Source organism: Ranitomeya variabilis, chromosome 2 (genome assembly GCF_051348905.1).
Source record: "Ranitomeya variabilis isolate aRanVar5 chromosome 2, aRanVar5.hap1, whole genome shotgun sequence".
Lineage (NCBI taxonomy): Eukaryota > Metazoa > Chordata > Amphibia > Anura > Dendrobatidae > Ranitomeya > Ranitomeya variabilis.
This window is the reverse complement of record NC_135233.1, coordinates 1,023,252,050-1,023,269,222: the sequence shown is the minus strand read 5'-3', so window position 1 is coordinate 1,023,269,222 and position 17,173 is coordinate 1,023,252,050.

Sequence of the window (17,173 nt, the reverse complement as noted above, 5' to 3'; positions counted from 1 at the left end):
GAATATTGTATTTAAGAAGGGGTTAAATGAGTAGTTGGTAATCCCTTTAAAGGGGTTATCCAGGACTATTTAATTTTTTTGCTGCGAGCCTAAGATCAAACATAGATAGTTGCTAACTACCTCCCAGTTGTGCCCGCCGCTCATCTCTGCTGGCACAGAACTGTCACAGACCGCACCTGCTGGCAATTCAGTGCCTTTGTGTGACATCACATGGACAGAGCAGTGGCTTCTCTTCTGCTGTATCCTTGTGACGTGACTGCCAGCATCATGCTGATTGACACCTGGCTCTCCACTGCCCAACTACCTAATTTTTATTGTCTCACAACCCCAGCACAGTGTATAATTAGTACGTTTTTAATTCTGATTGCTGTTTATTATACTTCTCTTCTGAGATTCATAATCATAAACTCTGATGAATAGATGTACTGACATGTTATCAGACTGCTCCAGTTTTAATAGTCATCATATCTAAGAGATAATACCTCATCATTAATAAAAAACAATGTGAAGCAACTGGAAAGAAATTACACAGACAGAAATATAGAATTAATAAACTAAGTTTGTGCAGTACTTTGGTAGGTGATTGTGGTGTCTGGATAAGAATTAGAGAAGAATCTACATCGAACAAAAACTTCTAAAAGTACAAGTGGCTTCTGTAATCCTGTGTTATAGTGCCATCTAGTGGCCACTTCTACTCATCTACATTCTAAATATTCAGTTGCAAGCAAAACTTTTCAACTCCCAACGCAAATTAAGATTATTAGAAAAGTTTTCAAGCTTTCTGCAGTTTGTAATAAACCAATGAAACAAAATAAATTTAAATAGCTCAACACAACTAGTGTAACAAGTGGTTTCTCCAAATTCATCACAACGTTCCTTCCTCGCCATTACCAAAGCCTGAATAACCCCCTCTGACACAGTCTCCAGATGCACTTTTATATGGCGGATTCCACCTTCCCCACAACCCCCTCCCCAGCAGCAAGCATGAAGGAGTTGGTTTTCTCCTGTCAGATAACTGCTCCTTCACCCAAATCCCACTGCCATCCTCCTTTACTCTCCCTTCTTTCAAGGTGCACTGTGCGCGTAGCTACGAGGACTCCAAACTACAACTGGCTGTCATTTACCGCCTCCCAGGGCCAGTCACCACCTTTTTTAACCACTTCACCACCTGGCTACTTTATTTCCTTTACACTGACATCCCCACTATTGTCATGGGTGACTTCAACATCCCCATTGATACTTCCCACTCCAGCTGTCTCTAAGCTTCTATCTCTCACTTCCTACTTCGGCCTTGCTCAATGGTCTTCCGCAGCCACTCGCACGCTGGACCTCATCTTCACCCACTTGTTCCCTATCTAGTCTCTCTAACTCCCCTTTCCCTCTTTCTGACCACAATCACATTCTCTTCCTTCTCCTCTCCAGGAGCACAATCCCCATGCCACAAAACTTGCACACCCTCGCAGAATTATCAAACACCTTGATAGCACAACAGCTGCAGCTCTTGAATCCGTCGCCCCCTCACACATACCAAAGCTCGCACAATCAACAGGCAACCCTGAAACACCAGCCTGACTAAAGAACTGAGGCAGGCTTCCAGAGTTGCTGTGGGAAGATGGAAAAGATCCCACTCCAATGAGCACATCATCGCATTACAACAGTCCTTCACTACTTTCAAGTCTATGCTCACAGCAGCAAACGTACTTCTCATCTCTCATATCCGCTAACACTTTCAACTCTCTCCTCCATCCCCCACCATGTTCTTTCCTCTCTTCTCACCTCAGGTGAAGACTTTGTCTCATTCTTCAAGCAAAAGATTGATAACATCAAAGAAAGCTTTGACCTACAGCCCCCACAGCCCCTTCTCATAACTACTCAGTCCTCCTCCTCCAAACCCAGCATCTCCACCACTACAGATCAACTTTTCTCTTTAGTCTCCAAATCACATCTCACCACCTGTGAACATGAAACAATCTCGTCCTACCTCATCCCAAACCTCACCAGTCTTCATCTTGACCCTAACCCATTTCTTCAACCTCTTCACTAACTGCTATCTTCAAACATGCCTCAATCACATCCATCCTCAAAAAGCCCTTCCTTGACTGATCCTCTCTGTCTATCGACCCATATCACTTCTCCCCTATGCCTCAAAACTACTGGAACAGCACATCCATTTTGAACTGTCTTCCCACCTCCCTTCCTATTCTCTCTTCAAGTGCTTACACTCTGGTTTCTGACTGCACCATTCCACTGAAACCGTTCCGACTAAAGTCACCAACAACCTACTAACAGCCAAATCCAAAAAAGCTACTCTGTTCTCCTCCTGTACCTGTCATCTGACTTCGACACAGTGGACCATTCCCTTTTACTACAGATTCTCTCATCTCTTGTCTTCACAGACTTGTCCCTTTCTTGGATTTCTTACAAAAGAAAAACCCCCATAAAATTGTATACTTTATTAGATAACCGACAAAAAACAAAAAAAATTTTTTATTAAATATGTATCATACCCAAAAACGTAGCCTCAAAAAACAAGCTGGTCAAACGCTAATGGGGAATATATTCCCCAGAAAAAATATGTATTGATAAGAGTCAACCTCAATTATAGGAAAAGCATATGCATCCTCATTTAGATAATGTCAGTGATACACACGTGTGCTCCTATGTTAAATACCAAAAGGTGGGCAGATATAAGTGAGGTGTCCCTAAAAGCTGCAGAAAACCTATGAATATATGACTACCTAGATGCGGAGGTTGGCACCCTAAAGAAAAGGATGAGAATGGCGCCCCCGCTCGTGCGATGGCTGTCCCTAATCTCCTACCTTCTCCCTATAAGGATTACAGTCAGAAGAAGGAAGGCCAGATGGCTTGTAATATCATGTGAGAATATATGATGTTCTAAGAGCACAGTAAACCACCACCCCCCTTTTTTTCTTTTAAAATGTTGTCAATGTGATGTAAGAAATAGGGGATAGAGGTAATAAATCTTAACCCTATGCATCAATAAGGATATAAAACAAGAATCCAGGTCTGCTGCAGCATAATAATAACCTCAGCTCATGCAGTGCCAAGACACAAATGGTAAAGTCCCTACATCCAGGTAGGTTTGACCATAACATACATACAGATAAACGCCACAATGCATTTACAGATGTGTCACTATACCCATCCACTAGGACCTTTAGATAATAAAGTCAAAAGAATGATATAATCATATATACTCATCTGCTATATTCATGGTACACAGGTGGTTACGGGTCCAGATTAAGTGACTACTTCGGTAGTTGAAGACAAAAACTCTCAAAACTCTCGACGCGTTTCCCCCATAATTGGGTTCATCAGGAGAGACTAAGTGATAGCGTGGCAGTGTGGAGTTTCCAAAAATAAGGCTTTCTTGGATTTCGTCATACCTAACAGACCGGACATTCAGCATCTCCCACTCACACACCACTTCATCTCGCCCCCTATCTGTCGCTGTCCCTCAAGGTTCAGCTCTAGGACCCCTGCTCTTCTGCATCTACCCCTTTGGCCTGGGACAGTTCAGAGTCCTACGGCTTTCAGTATCACTAGTATGCTGATGACACACATATTTACCTCTCGAAATCACCCAATATCACCTCCTTACTAACCAGTATCCCACAATGTCTGTCCGCTATTTCATGTTTCTTCATCATTTTTCCATCTTACGCTACCTCCCCAACAGACCTATGCATCACAGTCAATGGCTGCTCACTCTCTCCAGTCCCGCAAGCTCCCTGCCTTGGGGTAACCCTTGACTCTGATCTCTCCTTCAAAACACACATTCAAGCCATCCTTTCCACTTCCTGCCAACTCCAACTCAAAAATATCTCCCAGGTCTCCACATTCCTCAATCAAGAATCTGCAAAAACACTAGTGCATGCCCTCATCATCTCCTGCTTCGACTACTGCAACCTTCTGTTTTGTGGCTTTTTATTAACACTCTTGCATCCATCCAATCTATCCTAACTTCTGCTGCCCGACTAATAAACCTATCCCCCGCTATTCCCCAGCCTCGCCTCTCTGCCAATCCCTTCACTGGCTCCCCATTGCCTAGAGACATTATTATTACTGTACATTTTTTATAGCGCCATTTATTCCATGGCGCTTTACATGTGAAAAGGGGGCAAATATAGACAAATACAATAAACATGAGCAAAAAACAAGGCACTAACAGGTACAGAAAGAGGGAGGACCCTGCCCGCGAAGACTCACAGTCTGCAGGCATGAGTTCAAAACCCTAACCTTGGCATACAAAGTCATCTGCAATCTGTCTCCTCCATACATCTGTGAACTAGTCTCCCAGTACTTACCTGCATGCAACCTTCGATCATCACAAGATTGCCTTCTGTACTCCCCTCTTCTCTTCCCACAATCACATACTAGATTTTTCTTATTTATCCCCCCACTCAGGAACGGTCTAGCCCAACATATCAGACTACTGCCTACCGTGGATACATTCAAAATGAACCTGAAGACCTACCTCTTCCGACAAACCTACAACTTGCAGTAACCCTCGTTCCACCAAACTGCTCCACGACCAGCTCAACCCTCACCTACTGTATCCTCACCCATGCCTTGTAGATTGTGAACCCTTGCGGGCAGGGTCCTTTCTACTCTTGTACCAGTCTGTAACTCGGTTTGTTCAAGATTATTGCACTTGTTTTTTGTTATGTATACCCCTTTTCAAATGTAAAGAGCGATGTTACAAACCGAGCTATAATAATAAATAATAATAATAACATGCCACTTCTACTGATTTCTGCAGAGATAATTATTCTCCATGTTCATGACATATTTAATACTTAGCAGAGCATCTTTGGCTGTTATGATCTGCTGCAAAAATAATGCCTATCCAGAGACCTGATTCTGGCAGCATTCCTGAGGAATCTTTGCCCATTCCTCATGGGCAAAAGCCTCAAGTTCACTAATATTCTTGGCTTTGCATTCTGCAGTCGCCTTCTTCAATTGCCACCAAAGATTTTTTATGGAGTTCAAGTCTGGCGACTGTGATAGCCACTTCAGAATTCCCCAGTACGTTTTCTGAAACCTAGTCTTGGTGGACTTTGAGGTATTTTTGGGATCATAGTCTGGCTGAAAGGTGCAATAGCACCCAAGTTTCATCTTCCTCATAGAAGGCATGACATTTTCTTCTGATATTTGATTAAATTCATGTTGTCTTCCAGATGGTAAAGATTTCCAGTGTCTGATGAAGCAAAGCAGCTCCAGAGTATCACTGAGCCACTGTGATGCTTCACTGTAGGCATCACTGAGCCTCCACCAGGCTGCACTGTAGGCAGGTTGTTTTTTTCAACTTATGCTTCAGTTTTCCTCGTTTAGACATACTATTGATCTAAAGGGACAAAAAATTCCATTTTTGCTTTATTTCTCCCTAGAACAAAATCCCAAAACTTCAGTTGCTTATTTATAGTTTTGAGCATATGAGACCTCATTTTCTTGTGCTTTTGGGTCAGTAGAAATGTACCTCTTGAAGCTCAGGCATGGGGACTTTCAGAGATTAGTATGTGTCTTACTGTGCAAATTAAAACCCCAGTGCCTACTGCCACTAAATCTTGCTGTAGGTCGTTTCAGTCATGTCACTTGAGAGTTGTTAACCACTTGCCTCCTCAGGAATCTGGTGGCAGACAGGGAGAGTGTCACGGACTTATGGCGACAGAGAAGAACCAGAAAACTGCGCTGTCTGATTTTTCACACTCTCGCACTGATTAGAAGATTAGAAGCACTTCACATTCATATTAAACACTGCGGGTTTCTTCTAGCAGTGCAGGGGTTAATCTGTTTCAGTTGAGAGCTTCTGGAAGTTTGCTTGCTTTGATGCTCTCAGCTGTCCAGAGTTAGCCACTCCCCTCTCCCATTTATACTGGCCTCTGGCATGCAGGGATTACCAGAGTTTGCTTCAAAGCGCATGGTTCAGGAGCTTGAGTTTTGTTGAGGAGGCATTTGGTGGATTCATCTAGAGACTGATGCTTGGTTTTGGTTGTGAGCAAATCCTCTTCTCCTACTTTGATTTTTCAGTTCCTTCACTCCCCGGTGCTCCCCTCTGTTGTTAGTGTGTGCATTTCGTATGATTGGTGTATTTTCCTATATCCCTGTACGTATTCTCTTGTTAGTCTGGTTGGTGTATTTCCATGCACTACTACTCCGGCTTCCTTGGGTGGGGGAAAGGAACAGACTAAGGGAAGATTCAGGAGCTCAGCAAGATGCATGGCAACTGTATCTTCACCATTAGAAGTAATCCAGCTAGCAGGGATAGTGCCCCCACCTAGCGCTAGGGACAGGCAAGTAGCCCCTGTCCCCAGGATACTCGACAACAGAGCTTCTACTTTCAGCCACGTTAACTTTGAACTTGAGAACATTGATTCCAATTGTGTCTCTGTGACCATGCACTGTTTTTGTATTTTGTTTATCCTTTTACCTTGTTTCTACAAGGCAATGATCTCTTAACTTTTTGGACAACTGTTTTAACAATTCAAGAAAATGAGTGAACTCAAGGCCAATACACAATGAGAAATGAACTAAGATTCCTTAAGAACGCTGCCAGAGACTGGTGTCTGGCTATATATCACGTTTGCAGCAGGTCATACCATCCAAAGGGCTCTACTAAGTACTACAAGTGTTTGTCATGAGGGGCTTGAATAATTCTGAGGCTGCAGTAATCAGTAAAGTGGCCATTTTGTGCTGAGTTTGAATAAATCCCTTGTTATATTAGTTGTGCTCTGTCATTTAAATTGTTATGGTTTGTTTGACACTGAAGTATTTCCTTCGGAGACTGTACATAAATTGATCCAGAGGTAAAAGCTCATTTGTGAGTTGGAAAATCAAATTTATAGCATATAAGTTTGGACTGTTCATTGTTGGGACTTACCGTAATGGCAACACAGCTAAAGCACAGTAAAATGGGATAGATGCATGATGGATGCTTTCCCATAACCAGTATGCAGTAACCATCATGGGAAGCAGTCTTGAGCACTTACTTAATGGATTTTGCAGGCGACATTACTTTTGATCTGAGTGCTATCCGACTAAACAACGGATCAGACTCGGACATGTTATTAAATGAGGCTGTGCACATGTCTGATCGCATTCAAGTATGCAAGTCTAATCAGACCGCAATCGGATAACGATGCTGAGTGCACATACACTTAGACCTGATTAGGCTGGTGTACTTACTTCCACTACTCGGACAACCTCTTCTCAATCCCTCTTTCCCCCTCAGTAACATAACACCTATACTTACGTCTGGGGCCAGTGCTGTTCCAGTGGTGTCTGCACTGGATCTCCTGGTGTTAAGCGCTCAGTTCCTTCGGATGTACAGGTGCTTCTCACAAAATTAGAATATCAACAAAAAGTTAATTTATTTCAGTTCTCCAATACAAAGAGTGAAACTCATAAATTATATAGAGTCATTACAAACAGAGTGATCTATTTCAAGTGTTTATTTCTGTTAAAGGGAACCTGTCACCTCCCCCCCCAGGCGTTTTAACTAAAAGAGCGACCTTGTGCAGCTGTAATGCTGCATTCTGACAAGGTGGCTCTTTTAGTTATTGGTGCTGTAACTGCAGAAATAATCGTTTTGTAATTTGTCAGAAAATACCTTTCTTCAGTCCTGGAGGCAGGCCTTTCCCCCCTGCTGCAGACGCCACACAGCCGTCACTCGGGTCTTCTTGGCGCCGGGCGCCGCCTCCTCACCGCTGTTTTGAAAATGAGCCGGCATCTGCGCTCTTTTGTCATGCCTTGGGCAGGCACAGTGAGCGCTGGCCGTCTTTCCTCATCTGCAGTCTAGCTGACTGCGCCTGTGCGGCCACCCTGCCTGTGAATCCCAGCCCCGCAGTGTCTTCTGCTTCTGAATTATTCTCACTGCAGGGCTGGGATTCACAGGCAGGGCGGCCGCACAGGCGCAGTCAGCTAGACTGCATATGAGGACAGAGGATGGCCAGCGCTCACTGCGCCTGCCCAAGGCATGACAAAAGAGCGCAGGCGCCGGCTGATTTCAAAACAGCGCTGAGGAGGCGGCGCCCGGCGCCAAGAGGATTTGAGTGACGGCTGTGTGGCGTCTGCAGCAGGGGGAAAGGCCTGCCTCCAGGACTGAAGAAAGGTATTTGGGACAAATTACAAAACGGATTATTTCTGCAGTTACAGCACCAATAACTAAAAGAGCCACCTTGTCAGAATGCATTACTGCTGCACAAGGTCGCTCTTTTAGTTAAAAACGCCTGGGGGGGTGACGGGTTCCCTTTAATGTTGATGATTATGGCGTACAGCCAATGAAAACCCAAAAGTCATTATCTCAGTAAATAAGAATAATTAACAAAAACACCTGCAAAGGCTTCCTAAGCGTTTAAAAAGGTCCCCTAGTCTGTTTCAGTACTCTCCACAATCATGGGGAAGACTGCTGACTTGACAGATGTCCAAAAGGCAGTCATTGACACACTCCACAAGGAGGGTAAGCCACAAAAGGTCATATTTTTTTTATTATTCTGTGGAAGCATGGTTGAACAGCAATGTCTGACCTTCATTTGTTCATTTTCATTGATCTTTTATTTATCATTACTTTTGCGAGATTCAGGTTATTTCTGTGACCATTGTGGGTTTTTCTATCATTAAACGAGGGGTACCAACAATTTTGACCATGTGTGTATTGTCATGGTTCTCAATGGCAAGAGAACGTAATAAAGCATACAAAAGGACTAGCTCTTGGAAGATGGGAACTCGAGCTGACCATGAGCTAAACCTACCGCACAACTAACAGCGGCCGGGTAGCGTGCCTACGTTTTATCCCTAGACGCCCAGCGCCAGCCGGAGAACTGACTGACCCTAGCAGAGGAAAATACAGACCTGGCTTACCTCTAGAGAAATTTTCCCCAAAAGGCAGACAGTAGCCCCCACATATATTGGCGGTGATTTTAGAGGAAATTGACATACGAAGTATGAAGATAGGTTTAGCAAATTGAGGTCCGCTTACTAGATAGTAGGAAGACAGAAAAGGGAACTTCACGGTCAGCTGAAAACCCTTTCAAAATACCATCCTGAAATTACTTTAAGACTCTAATATCAACTCATGACACCAGAGTGGCAATTTCAGCTCACAAGAGCTTCCAGCCTCAGAAATATTCAATCACAGAGAACTGGAACAAAAATGCAAAACAAACTTAGGACAACAAGTCCAACTTAGCTGATAGTTGTCTAGGAGCAGGAACATGCAACAGAAAGGCTTCTGTTAACATTGTTGGCTGGCATAGAAATGACTGAGGAGCAAGGCTAAATAGAAAACTCCCACATCCAGATGGAAAACAGGTGAACAGAGGAGATGAAGCACACAAGTGCAGTACCACCAGAAACCACCGGGGGAGCCCAGAAACCAAATTCACAACAGTACCCCCCCCTCAAGGAGGGGGCACTGAACCCTCACCAGAACCACCAGGGCGATCAGGATGAGCCCTATGAAAGGCACGGACCAAATCGGAGGCATGAACATCAGAGGCTGTCACCCAAGAGTTATCCTCCTGACCGTAGCCCTTCCACTTGACCAGATACTGAAGTCTCCGTCTGGAAACACGGGAGTCCAAGATCTTCTCGACAACGTACTCCAACTCACCCTCAACCAACACCGGAGCAGGAGGCTCCACGGAAGGCACAACCGGTACCTCATACCTGCGCAACAATGACCGATGGAAGACATTATGAATAGAAAAAGATGCAGGGAGGTCCAAACGAAAGGACACAGGGTTAAGAATCTCCAATATCTTGTACGGGCCGATGAACCGAGGCTTAAACTTAGGAGAAGAAACCTTCATAGGGACAAAACGAGAAGACAACCACACCAAGTCCCCAACACAAAGACGAGGACCAACACGACGACGGCGGTTGGCAAAATGCTGAGTCTTCTCCTGGGACAACTTCAAATTGTCCACCACATGCCCCCAAATCTGATGCAACCTCTCCACCACAGCATCCACTCCAGGACAATCCGAAGACTCCACCTGACCGGAAGAGAAACGAGGATGAAACCCCGAATTACAGAAGAAAGGAGAAACCAAGGTGGCAGAACTAGCCCGATTATTGAGGGCAAACTCCGCCAAGGGCAAAAAGGCAACCCAATCATCCTGATCCGCAGACACAAAACACCTCAAATAAGTCTCCAAGGTCTGATTAGTTCGCTCGGTCTGGCCATTAGTCTGAGGATGGAAAGCAGACGAAAAAGACAAATCAATGCCCATCCTAGCACAGAACGCTCGCCAAAATCTAGACACGAATTGGGTTCCCCTGTCAGAAACGATATTCTCCGGAATACCATGCAAGCGCACCACATTTTGAAAAAACAGAGGAACCAGCTCGGATGAGGAAGGCAATTTGGGCAAGGGAACCAAATGGACCATCTTAGAGAAACGGTCACACACCACCCAGATGACAGACATCTTCTGAGAAACAGGGAGATCAGAAATAAAATCCATGGAGATGTGAGTCCAAGGCCTCTTCGGAATAGGCAAGGATAACAACAATCCACTAGCCCGAGAACAACAAGGCTTGGCCCGAGCACAAACATCACAAGACTGCACAAAACCTCGCACATCTCGCGACAGGGAAGGCCACCAGAAGGACCTAGCCACCAAATCCCTGGTACCAAAGATTCCAGGATGACCTGCTAACGCAGAAGAATGGACCTCCGAGATGACTCTACTGGTCCAATCATCAGGAACAAACATTCTACCAGGCAGGCAACGATCAGGTCTATTCGCCTGAAACTCCTGCAAGACCCGTCGCAAGTCTGGGGAAACAGCAGATAATATCACTCCATCCTTAAGGATACCTGTAGGTTCAGAATTACCAGGGGAATCAGGCTCAAAACTCCTAGAAAGGGCATCCGCCTTCACATTTTTAGAACCTGGTAGGTAAGAAACCACAAAATTAAACCGAGAGAAAAATAACGACCAGCGCGCCTGTCTAGGATTCAGGCGCCTGGCAGACTCAAGATAAATCAAATTCTTGTGGTCAGTCAATACCACCACCTGATGTCTAGCCCCCTTAAGCCAATGACGCCACTCCTCAAAAGCCCACTTCATAGCCAAGAGCTCCCGATTACCAATATCATAATTTCGCTCAGCGGGCGAAAATTTACGAGAAAAGAACGCACAAGGTCTCATCACGGAGCAGTCGGAACTTTTCTGCGACAAAACCGCCCCAGCTCCGATTTCTGAAGCGTCAACCTCAACCTGAAAAGGAAGAGTAACATCAGGCTGACGCAATACAGGGGCGGAAGAAAAGCGGCGCTTAAGCTCCCGAAAGGCCTCCACAGCAGCAGGGGACCAATCAGCAACATCAGCACCCTTCTTAGTCAAATCAGTCAACGGTTTAGCAACATCAGAAAAACCAGTTATAAATCGACGATAAAAATTAGCAAAGCCCAAAAACTTCTGAAGGCTCTTAAGAGAAGAGGGTTGCGTCCAATCACAAATAGCCTGAACCTTGACAGGGTCCATCTCAATGGAAGAGGGGGAAAAAATGTACCCCAAAAACGAAATCTTTTGAACCCCAAAAACGCACTTAGAACCCTTTACACACAAGGAATTAGAGCGCAAAACCTGAAAAACCCTCCTGACCTGTTGGACATGAGAGTCCCAGTCATCCGAAAAAATCAAAATATCATCAAGATACACAATCAAAAATTTATCCAAACAATCACGGAAAATGTCATGCATAAAGGACTGAAAGACTGAAGGGGCACTTGAAAGACCAAAAGGCATTACTAAATACTCAAAATGGCCCTCAGGCGTATTAAATGCGGTTTTCCACTCATCCCCCTGCTTAATTCGCACCAAATTATACGCCCCACGAAGATCAATCTTAGAGAACCACTTGGCCCCCTTTATTCGAGCAAACAAATCAGTAAGCAGTGGCAAAGGATACTGATATTTAACCGTGATTTTATTCAAAAGCCGATAATCAATACACGGCCTCAAAGAGCCATCTTTTTTAGCTACAAAGAAAAAACCGGCTCCTAAGGGAGATGACGAAGGACGAATATGTCCCTTTTCCAAGGACTCCTTAATATATTCCCGCATAGCAGCATGTTCAGGCACAGATAGATTAAATAAACGACCCTTTGGAAACTTACTGCCCGGAATCAGATCTATAGTACAATCGCAATCTCTGTGCGGAGGTAGTGAACCAAGTTTAGGCTCCTCAAAAACGTCACGATAATCAGATAAAAATTCCGGAATCTCAGAGGGAATAGATGACGAAATGGAAACCAAAGGTACGTCCCCATGAGTCCCCTGACATCCCCAGCTTAACACAGACATTGCTTTCCAGTCGAGGACTGGGTTATGAGATTGCAGCCATGGCAATCCAAGCACCAACACATCATGTAGATTATACAACACAAGGAAGCGAATAATCTCCTGGTGATCCGGATTAATACGCATAGTTACTTGTGTCCAGTATTGTGGTTTGTTACTAGCCAATGGCGTGGAGTCAATACCCTTCAGAGGTATAGGAACTTCCAGAGGCTCTAAATCAAACCCACAGCGTTTGGCAAAGGACCAATCCATAAGACTCAAAGCGGCGCCAGAGTCGACATAGGCGTCCGCGGTAATAGACGATAAAGAGCAAATCAGGGTCACAGATAGAATAAACTTAGACTGTAAAGTGCCAATTGAAACAGACTTATCAACCTTCTTAGTACGTTTTGAGCATGCTGATATAACATGAGTTGAATCACCACAATAGAAGCATAACCCATTTTTTCGCCTAAAATTCTGTCGTTCGCTTCTGGACAGAATTCTATCACATTGCATAATCTCTGGCGTCTTCTCAGTAGACACTGCCAAATGGTGCACAGGTTTGCGCTCCCGCAAACGCCGATCAATCTGAATAGCCATTGTCATGGACTCATTCAGACCTGTAGGCACAGGGAACCCCACCATAACATCTTTAATGGCATCAGAGAGACCCTCTCTGAATTTCGCCGCCAGGGCGCACTCATTCCACTGAGTAAGCACAGACCACTTACGAAATTTTTGGCAGTATATTTCAGCCTCATCCTTCCCTTGAGACAGGGCCATTAAGGCTTTTTCAGCCTGAATTTCTAAATGAGGTTCCTCATAAAGCAACCCCAAAGCCAGGAAAAACGCATCCACATTGAGCAACGCAGGATCCCCTGGTGCCAAAGCAAATGCCCAATCCTGAGGGTCGCCCCGGAGCAAGGAAATTACAATCCTAACCTGCTGTGCAGGATCTCCAGCGGAGCGAGATCTCAGAGACAAAAATAATTTACAATTATGTTTGAAATTCTGGAAGCGAGATATATCCCCAGAGAAAAATTCAGGTAAAGGAATTCTAGGTTCAGATGTAGGAGCATGAATAACGAAATCCTGTAAGCTTTGAACCTTCATAGCGAGATTATTCAAACCTGTAGCTAAACTCTGAGGATCCATATTAATCAGGTGAAATCAGAACCATTCAAGGATTAGAAGGAGAGAGAGACGAAGGCTGCAGTAAGCAGAGATGCAAGTGAAACAACTAATGAGCAAACTCAGGAAAAAAAAAAAAATCTCTGCAGACTTCTTTTCTCTCCTTTCTTCTGCCAATTATTTTAACCCTTGGCCGGCCAAACTGTCATGGTTCTCAATGGCAAGAGAACGTAATAAAGCATACAAAAGGACTAGCTCTTGGAAGATGGGAACTCGAGCTGACCATGAGCTAAACCTACCGCACAACTAACAGCGGCCGGGTAGCGTGCCTACGTTTTATCCCTAGACGCCCAGCGCCAGCCGGAGAACTGACTGACCCTAGCAGAGGAAAATACAGACCTGGCTTACCTCTAGAGAAATTTTCCCCAAAAGGCAGACAGTAGCCCCCACATATATTGGCGGTGATTTTAGAGGAAATTGACATACGAAGTATGAAGATAGGTTTAGCAAATTGAGGTCCGCTTACTAGATAGTAGGAAGACAGAAAAGGGAACTTCACGGTCAGCTGAAAACCCTTTCAAAATACCATCCTGAAATTACTTTAAGACTCTAATATCAACTCATGACACCAGAGTGGCAATTTCAGCTCACAAGAGCTTCCAGCCTCAGAAATATTCAATCACAGAGAACTGGAACAAAAATGCAAAACAAACTTAGGACAACAAGTCCAACTTAGCTGATAGTTGTCTAGGAGCAGGAACATGCAACAGAAAGGCTTCTGGTAACATTGTTGGCCGGCATAGAAATGACTGAGGAGCAAGGCTAAATAGAAAACTCCCACATCCAGATGGAAAACAGGTGAACAGAGGAGATGAAGCACACAAGTGCAGTACCACCAGAAACCACCGGGGGAGCCCAGAAACCAAATTCACAACAGTGTATATAACACTGATAGATAGACGAAAAGCCAGCAATTCATCTGCCCGCGTACTGTAAAATCACTGCAGGAGCCGACAGGATAGAAGAGATGGATTACATACAGTAAATACATATAGAATCGGTAGATATACAGATGTCTGTGACAAATACAATTCATACAGTGTGCGTGCAGCTTACTGTACATGTATTTAATAAAAGATTATTTTTCTGTAAACAATGTCATGGGCTCCTGCGCAATTTTCGTAGCCAGCAGAAGGAAAGCCGACGGCTGGGAGCCGATGTTTATAGCATGGGAAGGGGGTAATACCCAGGGAGCTTCACATGCTATTAATACCAGCTCACAACTGTAGACTTAGCCTTTACTGGCTATTAAAATGGGAGACCCTAAAAAAAATGAGATAGGTTCCCCCCTATAATTAATAAGCAGCAAAGGCTATGCAGACAGCTGCGGGCTGATATTAGCTTAGGAAGGGGCGATGGGTACTGCACTCGGACGCTAAAAACATCGGCTCTCAGCCGCCCCAGAAAAGCGGCATCTCAGAACCCATGAACTCAAGTCATGTGACCCTGTTGACATAGCCAGTGGTACTTCTGCATGTCTATGTTGCTAAAATAAACAAAATACAAAAAAGAGAGATCAGAGTCTTCCTAAAGAATTGGTTCAGTACACACTTGAAGTATATATCAATACATAGGGTTTAAAAAGATGTATGAGTTTCCAGAGTATAATGAATCCCCTAGTCTAGAGGCTTATGCGGAGACGAACCTGGTAGTATTAAGTAGGTAGTTAGTACTTACATCTTAGCGATGTGTCCAGAGGGGAAAGATATATGTGACCAGAACCAATCAGCTGTTCTCGGTGTTGGCTGGAACTGCTCAGTTACGGAGCTGCACAGCACATCTACTGTATAGTGTCCACGGCCCAATACTGCACATCTACCCTGTATTCTAGTCAGAAGGGGGCGGATGTGCAGTACTGGCTGCGGCCACTATACAGTAGGCGGAGATATTCTGTGCAGCTCCGTAACTGAGCAGTTCCAGCCGCTGCCGCCACTGAGAACCACTGAGCGGTGGAAGTGCTGGGTGTTACCCCATCTGATCAGACATTGATGACTTATTCTTAGGCTGCCGTCACACTAGCAGTACTTGGTCAGTATTTTACAACAGTATTTGTAAGCCAAAACCAGGAGCGGAACAAATAGAGGAAATGTATAATAGAAACATCTGCACCACTTCTGCATTTATCACCTACGCCTGGTTTTGGTTTACAAATACTGATGTAAAATACTGACCAAATACTGATAGTGTGACGGCAGCCTAAGGATAGGCGATCAAGGTTAAAGTCCCTTAAACCTTCATGACGAGGCCAATTTCCGTTTTTGCATTTGTTTTTTTCCTCCTCTTCTTCCCAGCGCCATAACTCTTTTATTTTTCTGTCCACATAGACACATGAGCACTTGCTTTTTGCGGGACAAGTTGTACTTTTGAATGACACCATTCATTTTACCACATAGTGTACTGGAAAATGGGGAAAAAATCCAAGTGGGGTGAAATTGTAAAAAAAAAACACAATTCTGACATTGTTTTTGCGGTGTACATTTTTGGTAAAAATGACCTCGCGATATGATTTTCCTCATCAATATGTCACCAACATGTACAGATTTTGTATTATTTTGTTAGTAAAAAAATAAGAAGTTTGCAAAATAAATTTTTTTGTCGCTATTTTCCAAGACCCTTAACATTTTTATTTTTTGCCCAATGGAGCTGTGTGATCATTCATTTTTTGCTGGGCGAGACAACTTTTTTTATTAGTACCATTTTGGGACAGGTGTAACTTTTTGATCGCTAGTTACAGCCTTCTTTGTGGAATAGTGGCGACCAAAAAAACTTTATTTTGGCGTTCTTGAATTTTTTTCATTCAAGGCGTTTACTGATTGGGTTCATTGTGTTCCTATTTTGATATATTGGATATTCTGAAAGCGGCGATACCACACGTGCACTTTTTTTATACCTTTATTTTCAGTGGGGGGGAACGGGGATGATTTGAACTTTTGCTTTTTTTTTTCATGTTTTTTAAAAACTTTTTTTTTTTCGTACTGTTCTAGTTAGCTCCTTAGGGGACTTGAAGATGCGATGGTCTGGTCACTTGTACTACATATAGCAGAAATCACAGTCTTCTTTGAAGCCCGGCCACAGACTGGATTTCAAAGGAGTTCCATAAGGACAGGCACGGGGAACCCTTGAGCGCCATGAAAACCCATCGGCGACCTGCGATCATGTCACGGGCTCGCCAATGGGCGGAGATGACGCGTCCCAATGCCAGCGAGTGTTAAAGGCTGCCGTCAAACATTGACAGCAACATTTAGTAGGTTAACAATCACAGGCAGCGCACCGCTCCACCGGCGACTGTTAGTGGCAGGTACCTGGCTGTAGTACACAGCCATCACCTGCGGAGTATTGGGCAGGCGCACCCCGTGGACACGCTAAATATACCCGCTTCTAACATGCGCCATACATGTACCGTGGATGTCATGAAGGGGTTAAAAGACGCTCTAGAGACAGCACACGGGCACGGCACGGCGTTCTTAGGAATGCATGCGGTCATTCTTTTGAGCATTTCCTGAGCTCTTTTTCATACGTAATCCACCCGAAAAAGTCGCCGTGTGAACACGTCCTTACAGTGACAGCATCAGAAAATGGAGCCATTAATGAGCAGCATGAGTATAGAGTAATCTCAGCATCACCGTGCGTGACTGGAAACGTCTACATTTATTTATCCCATAAGGTAG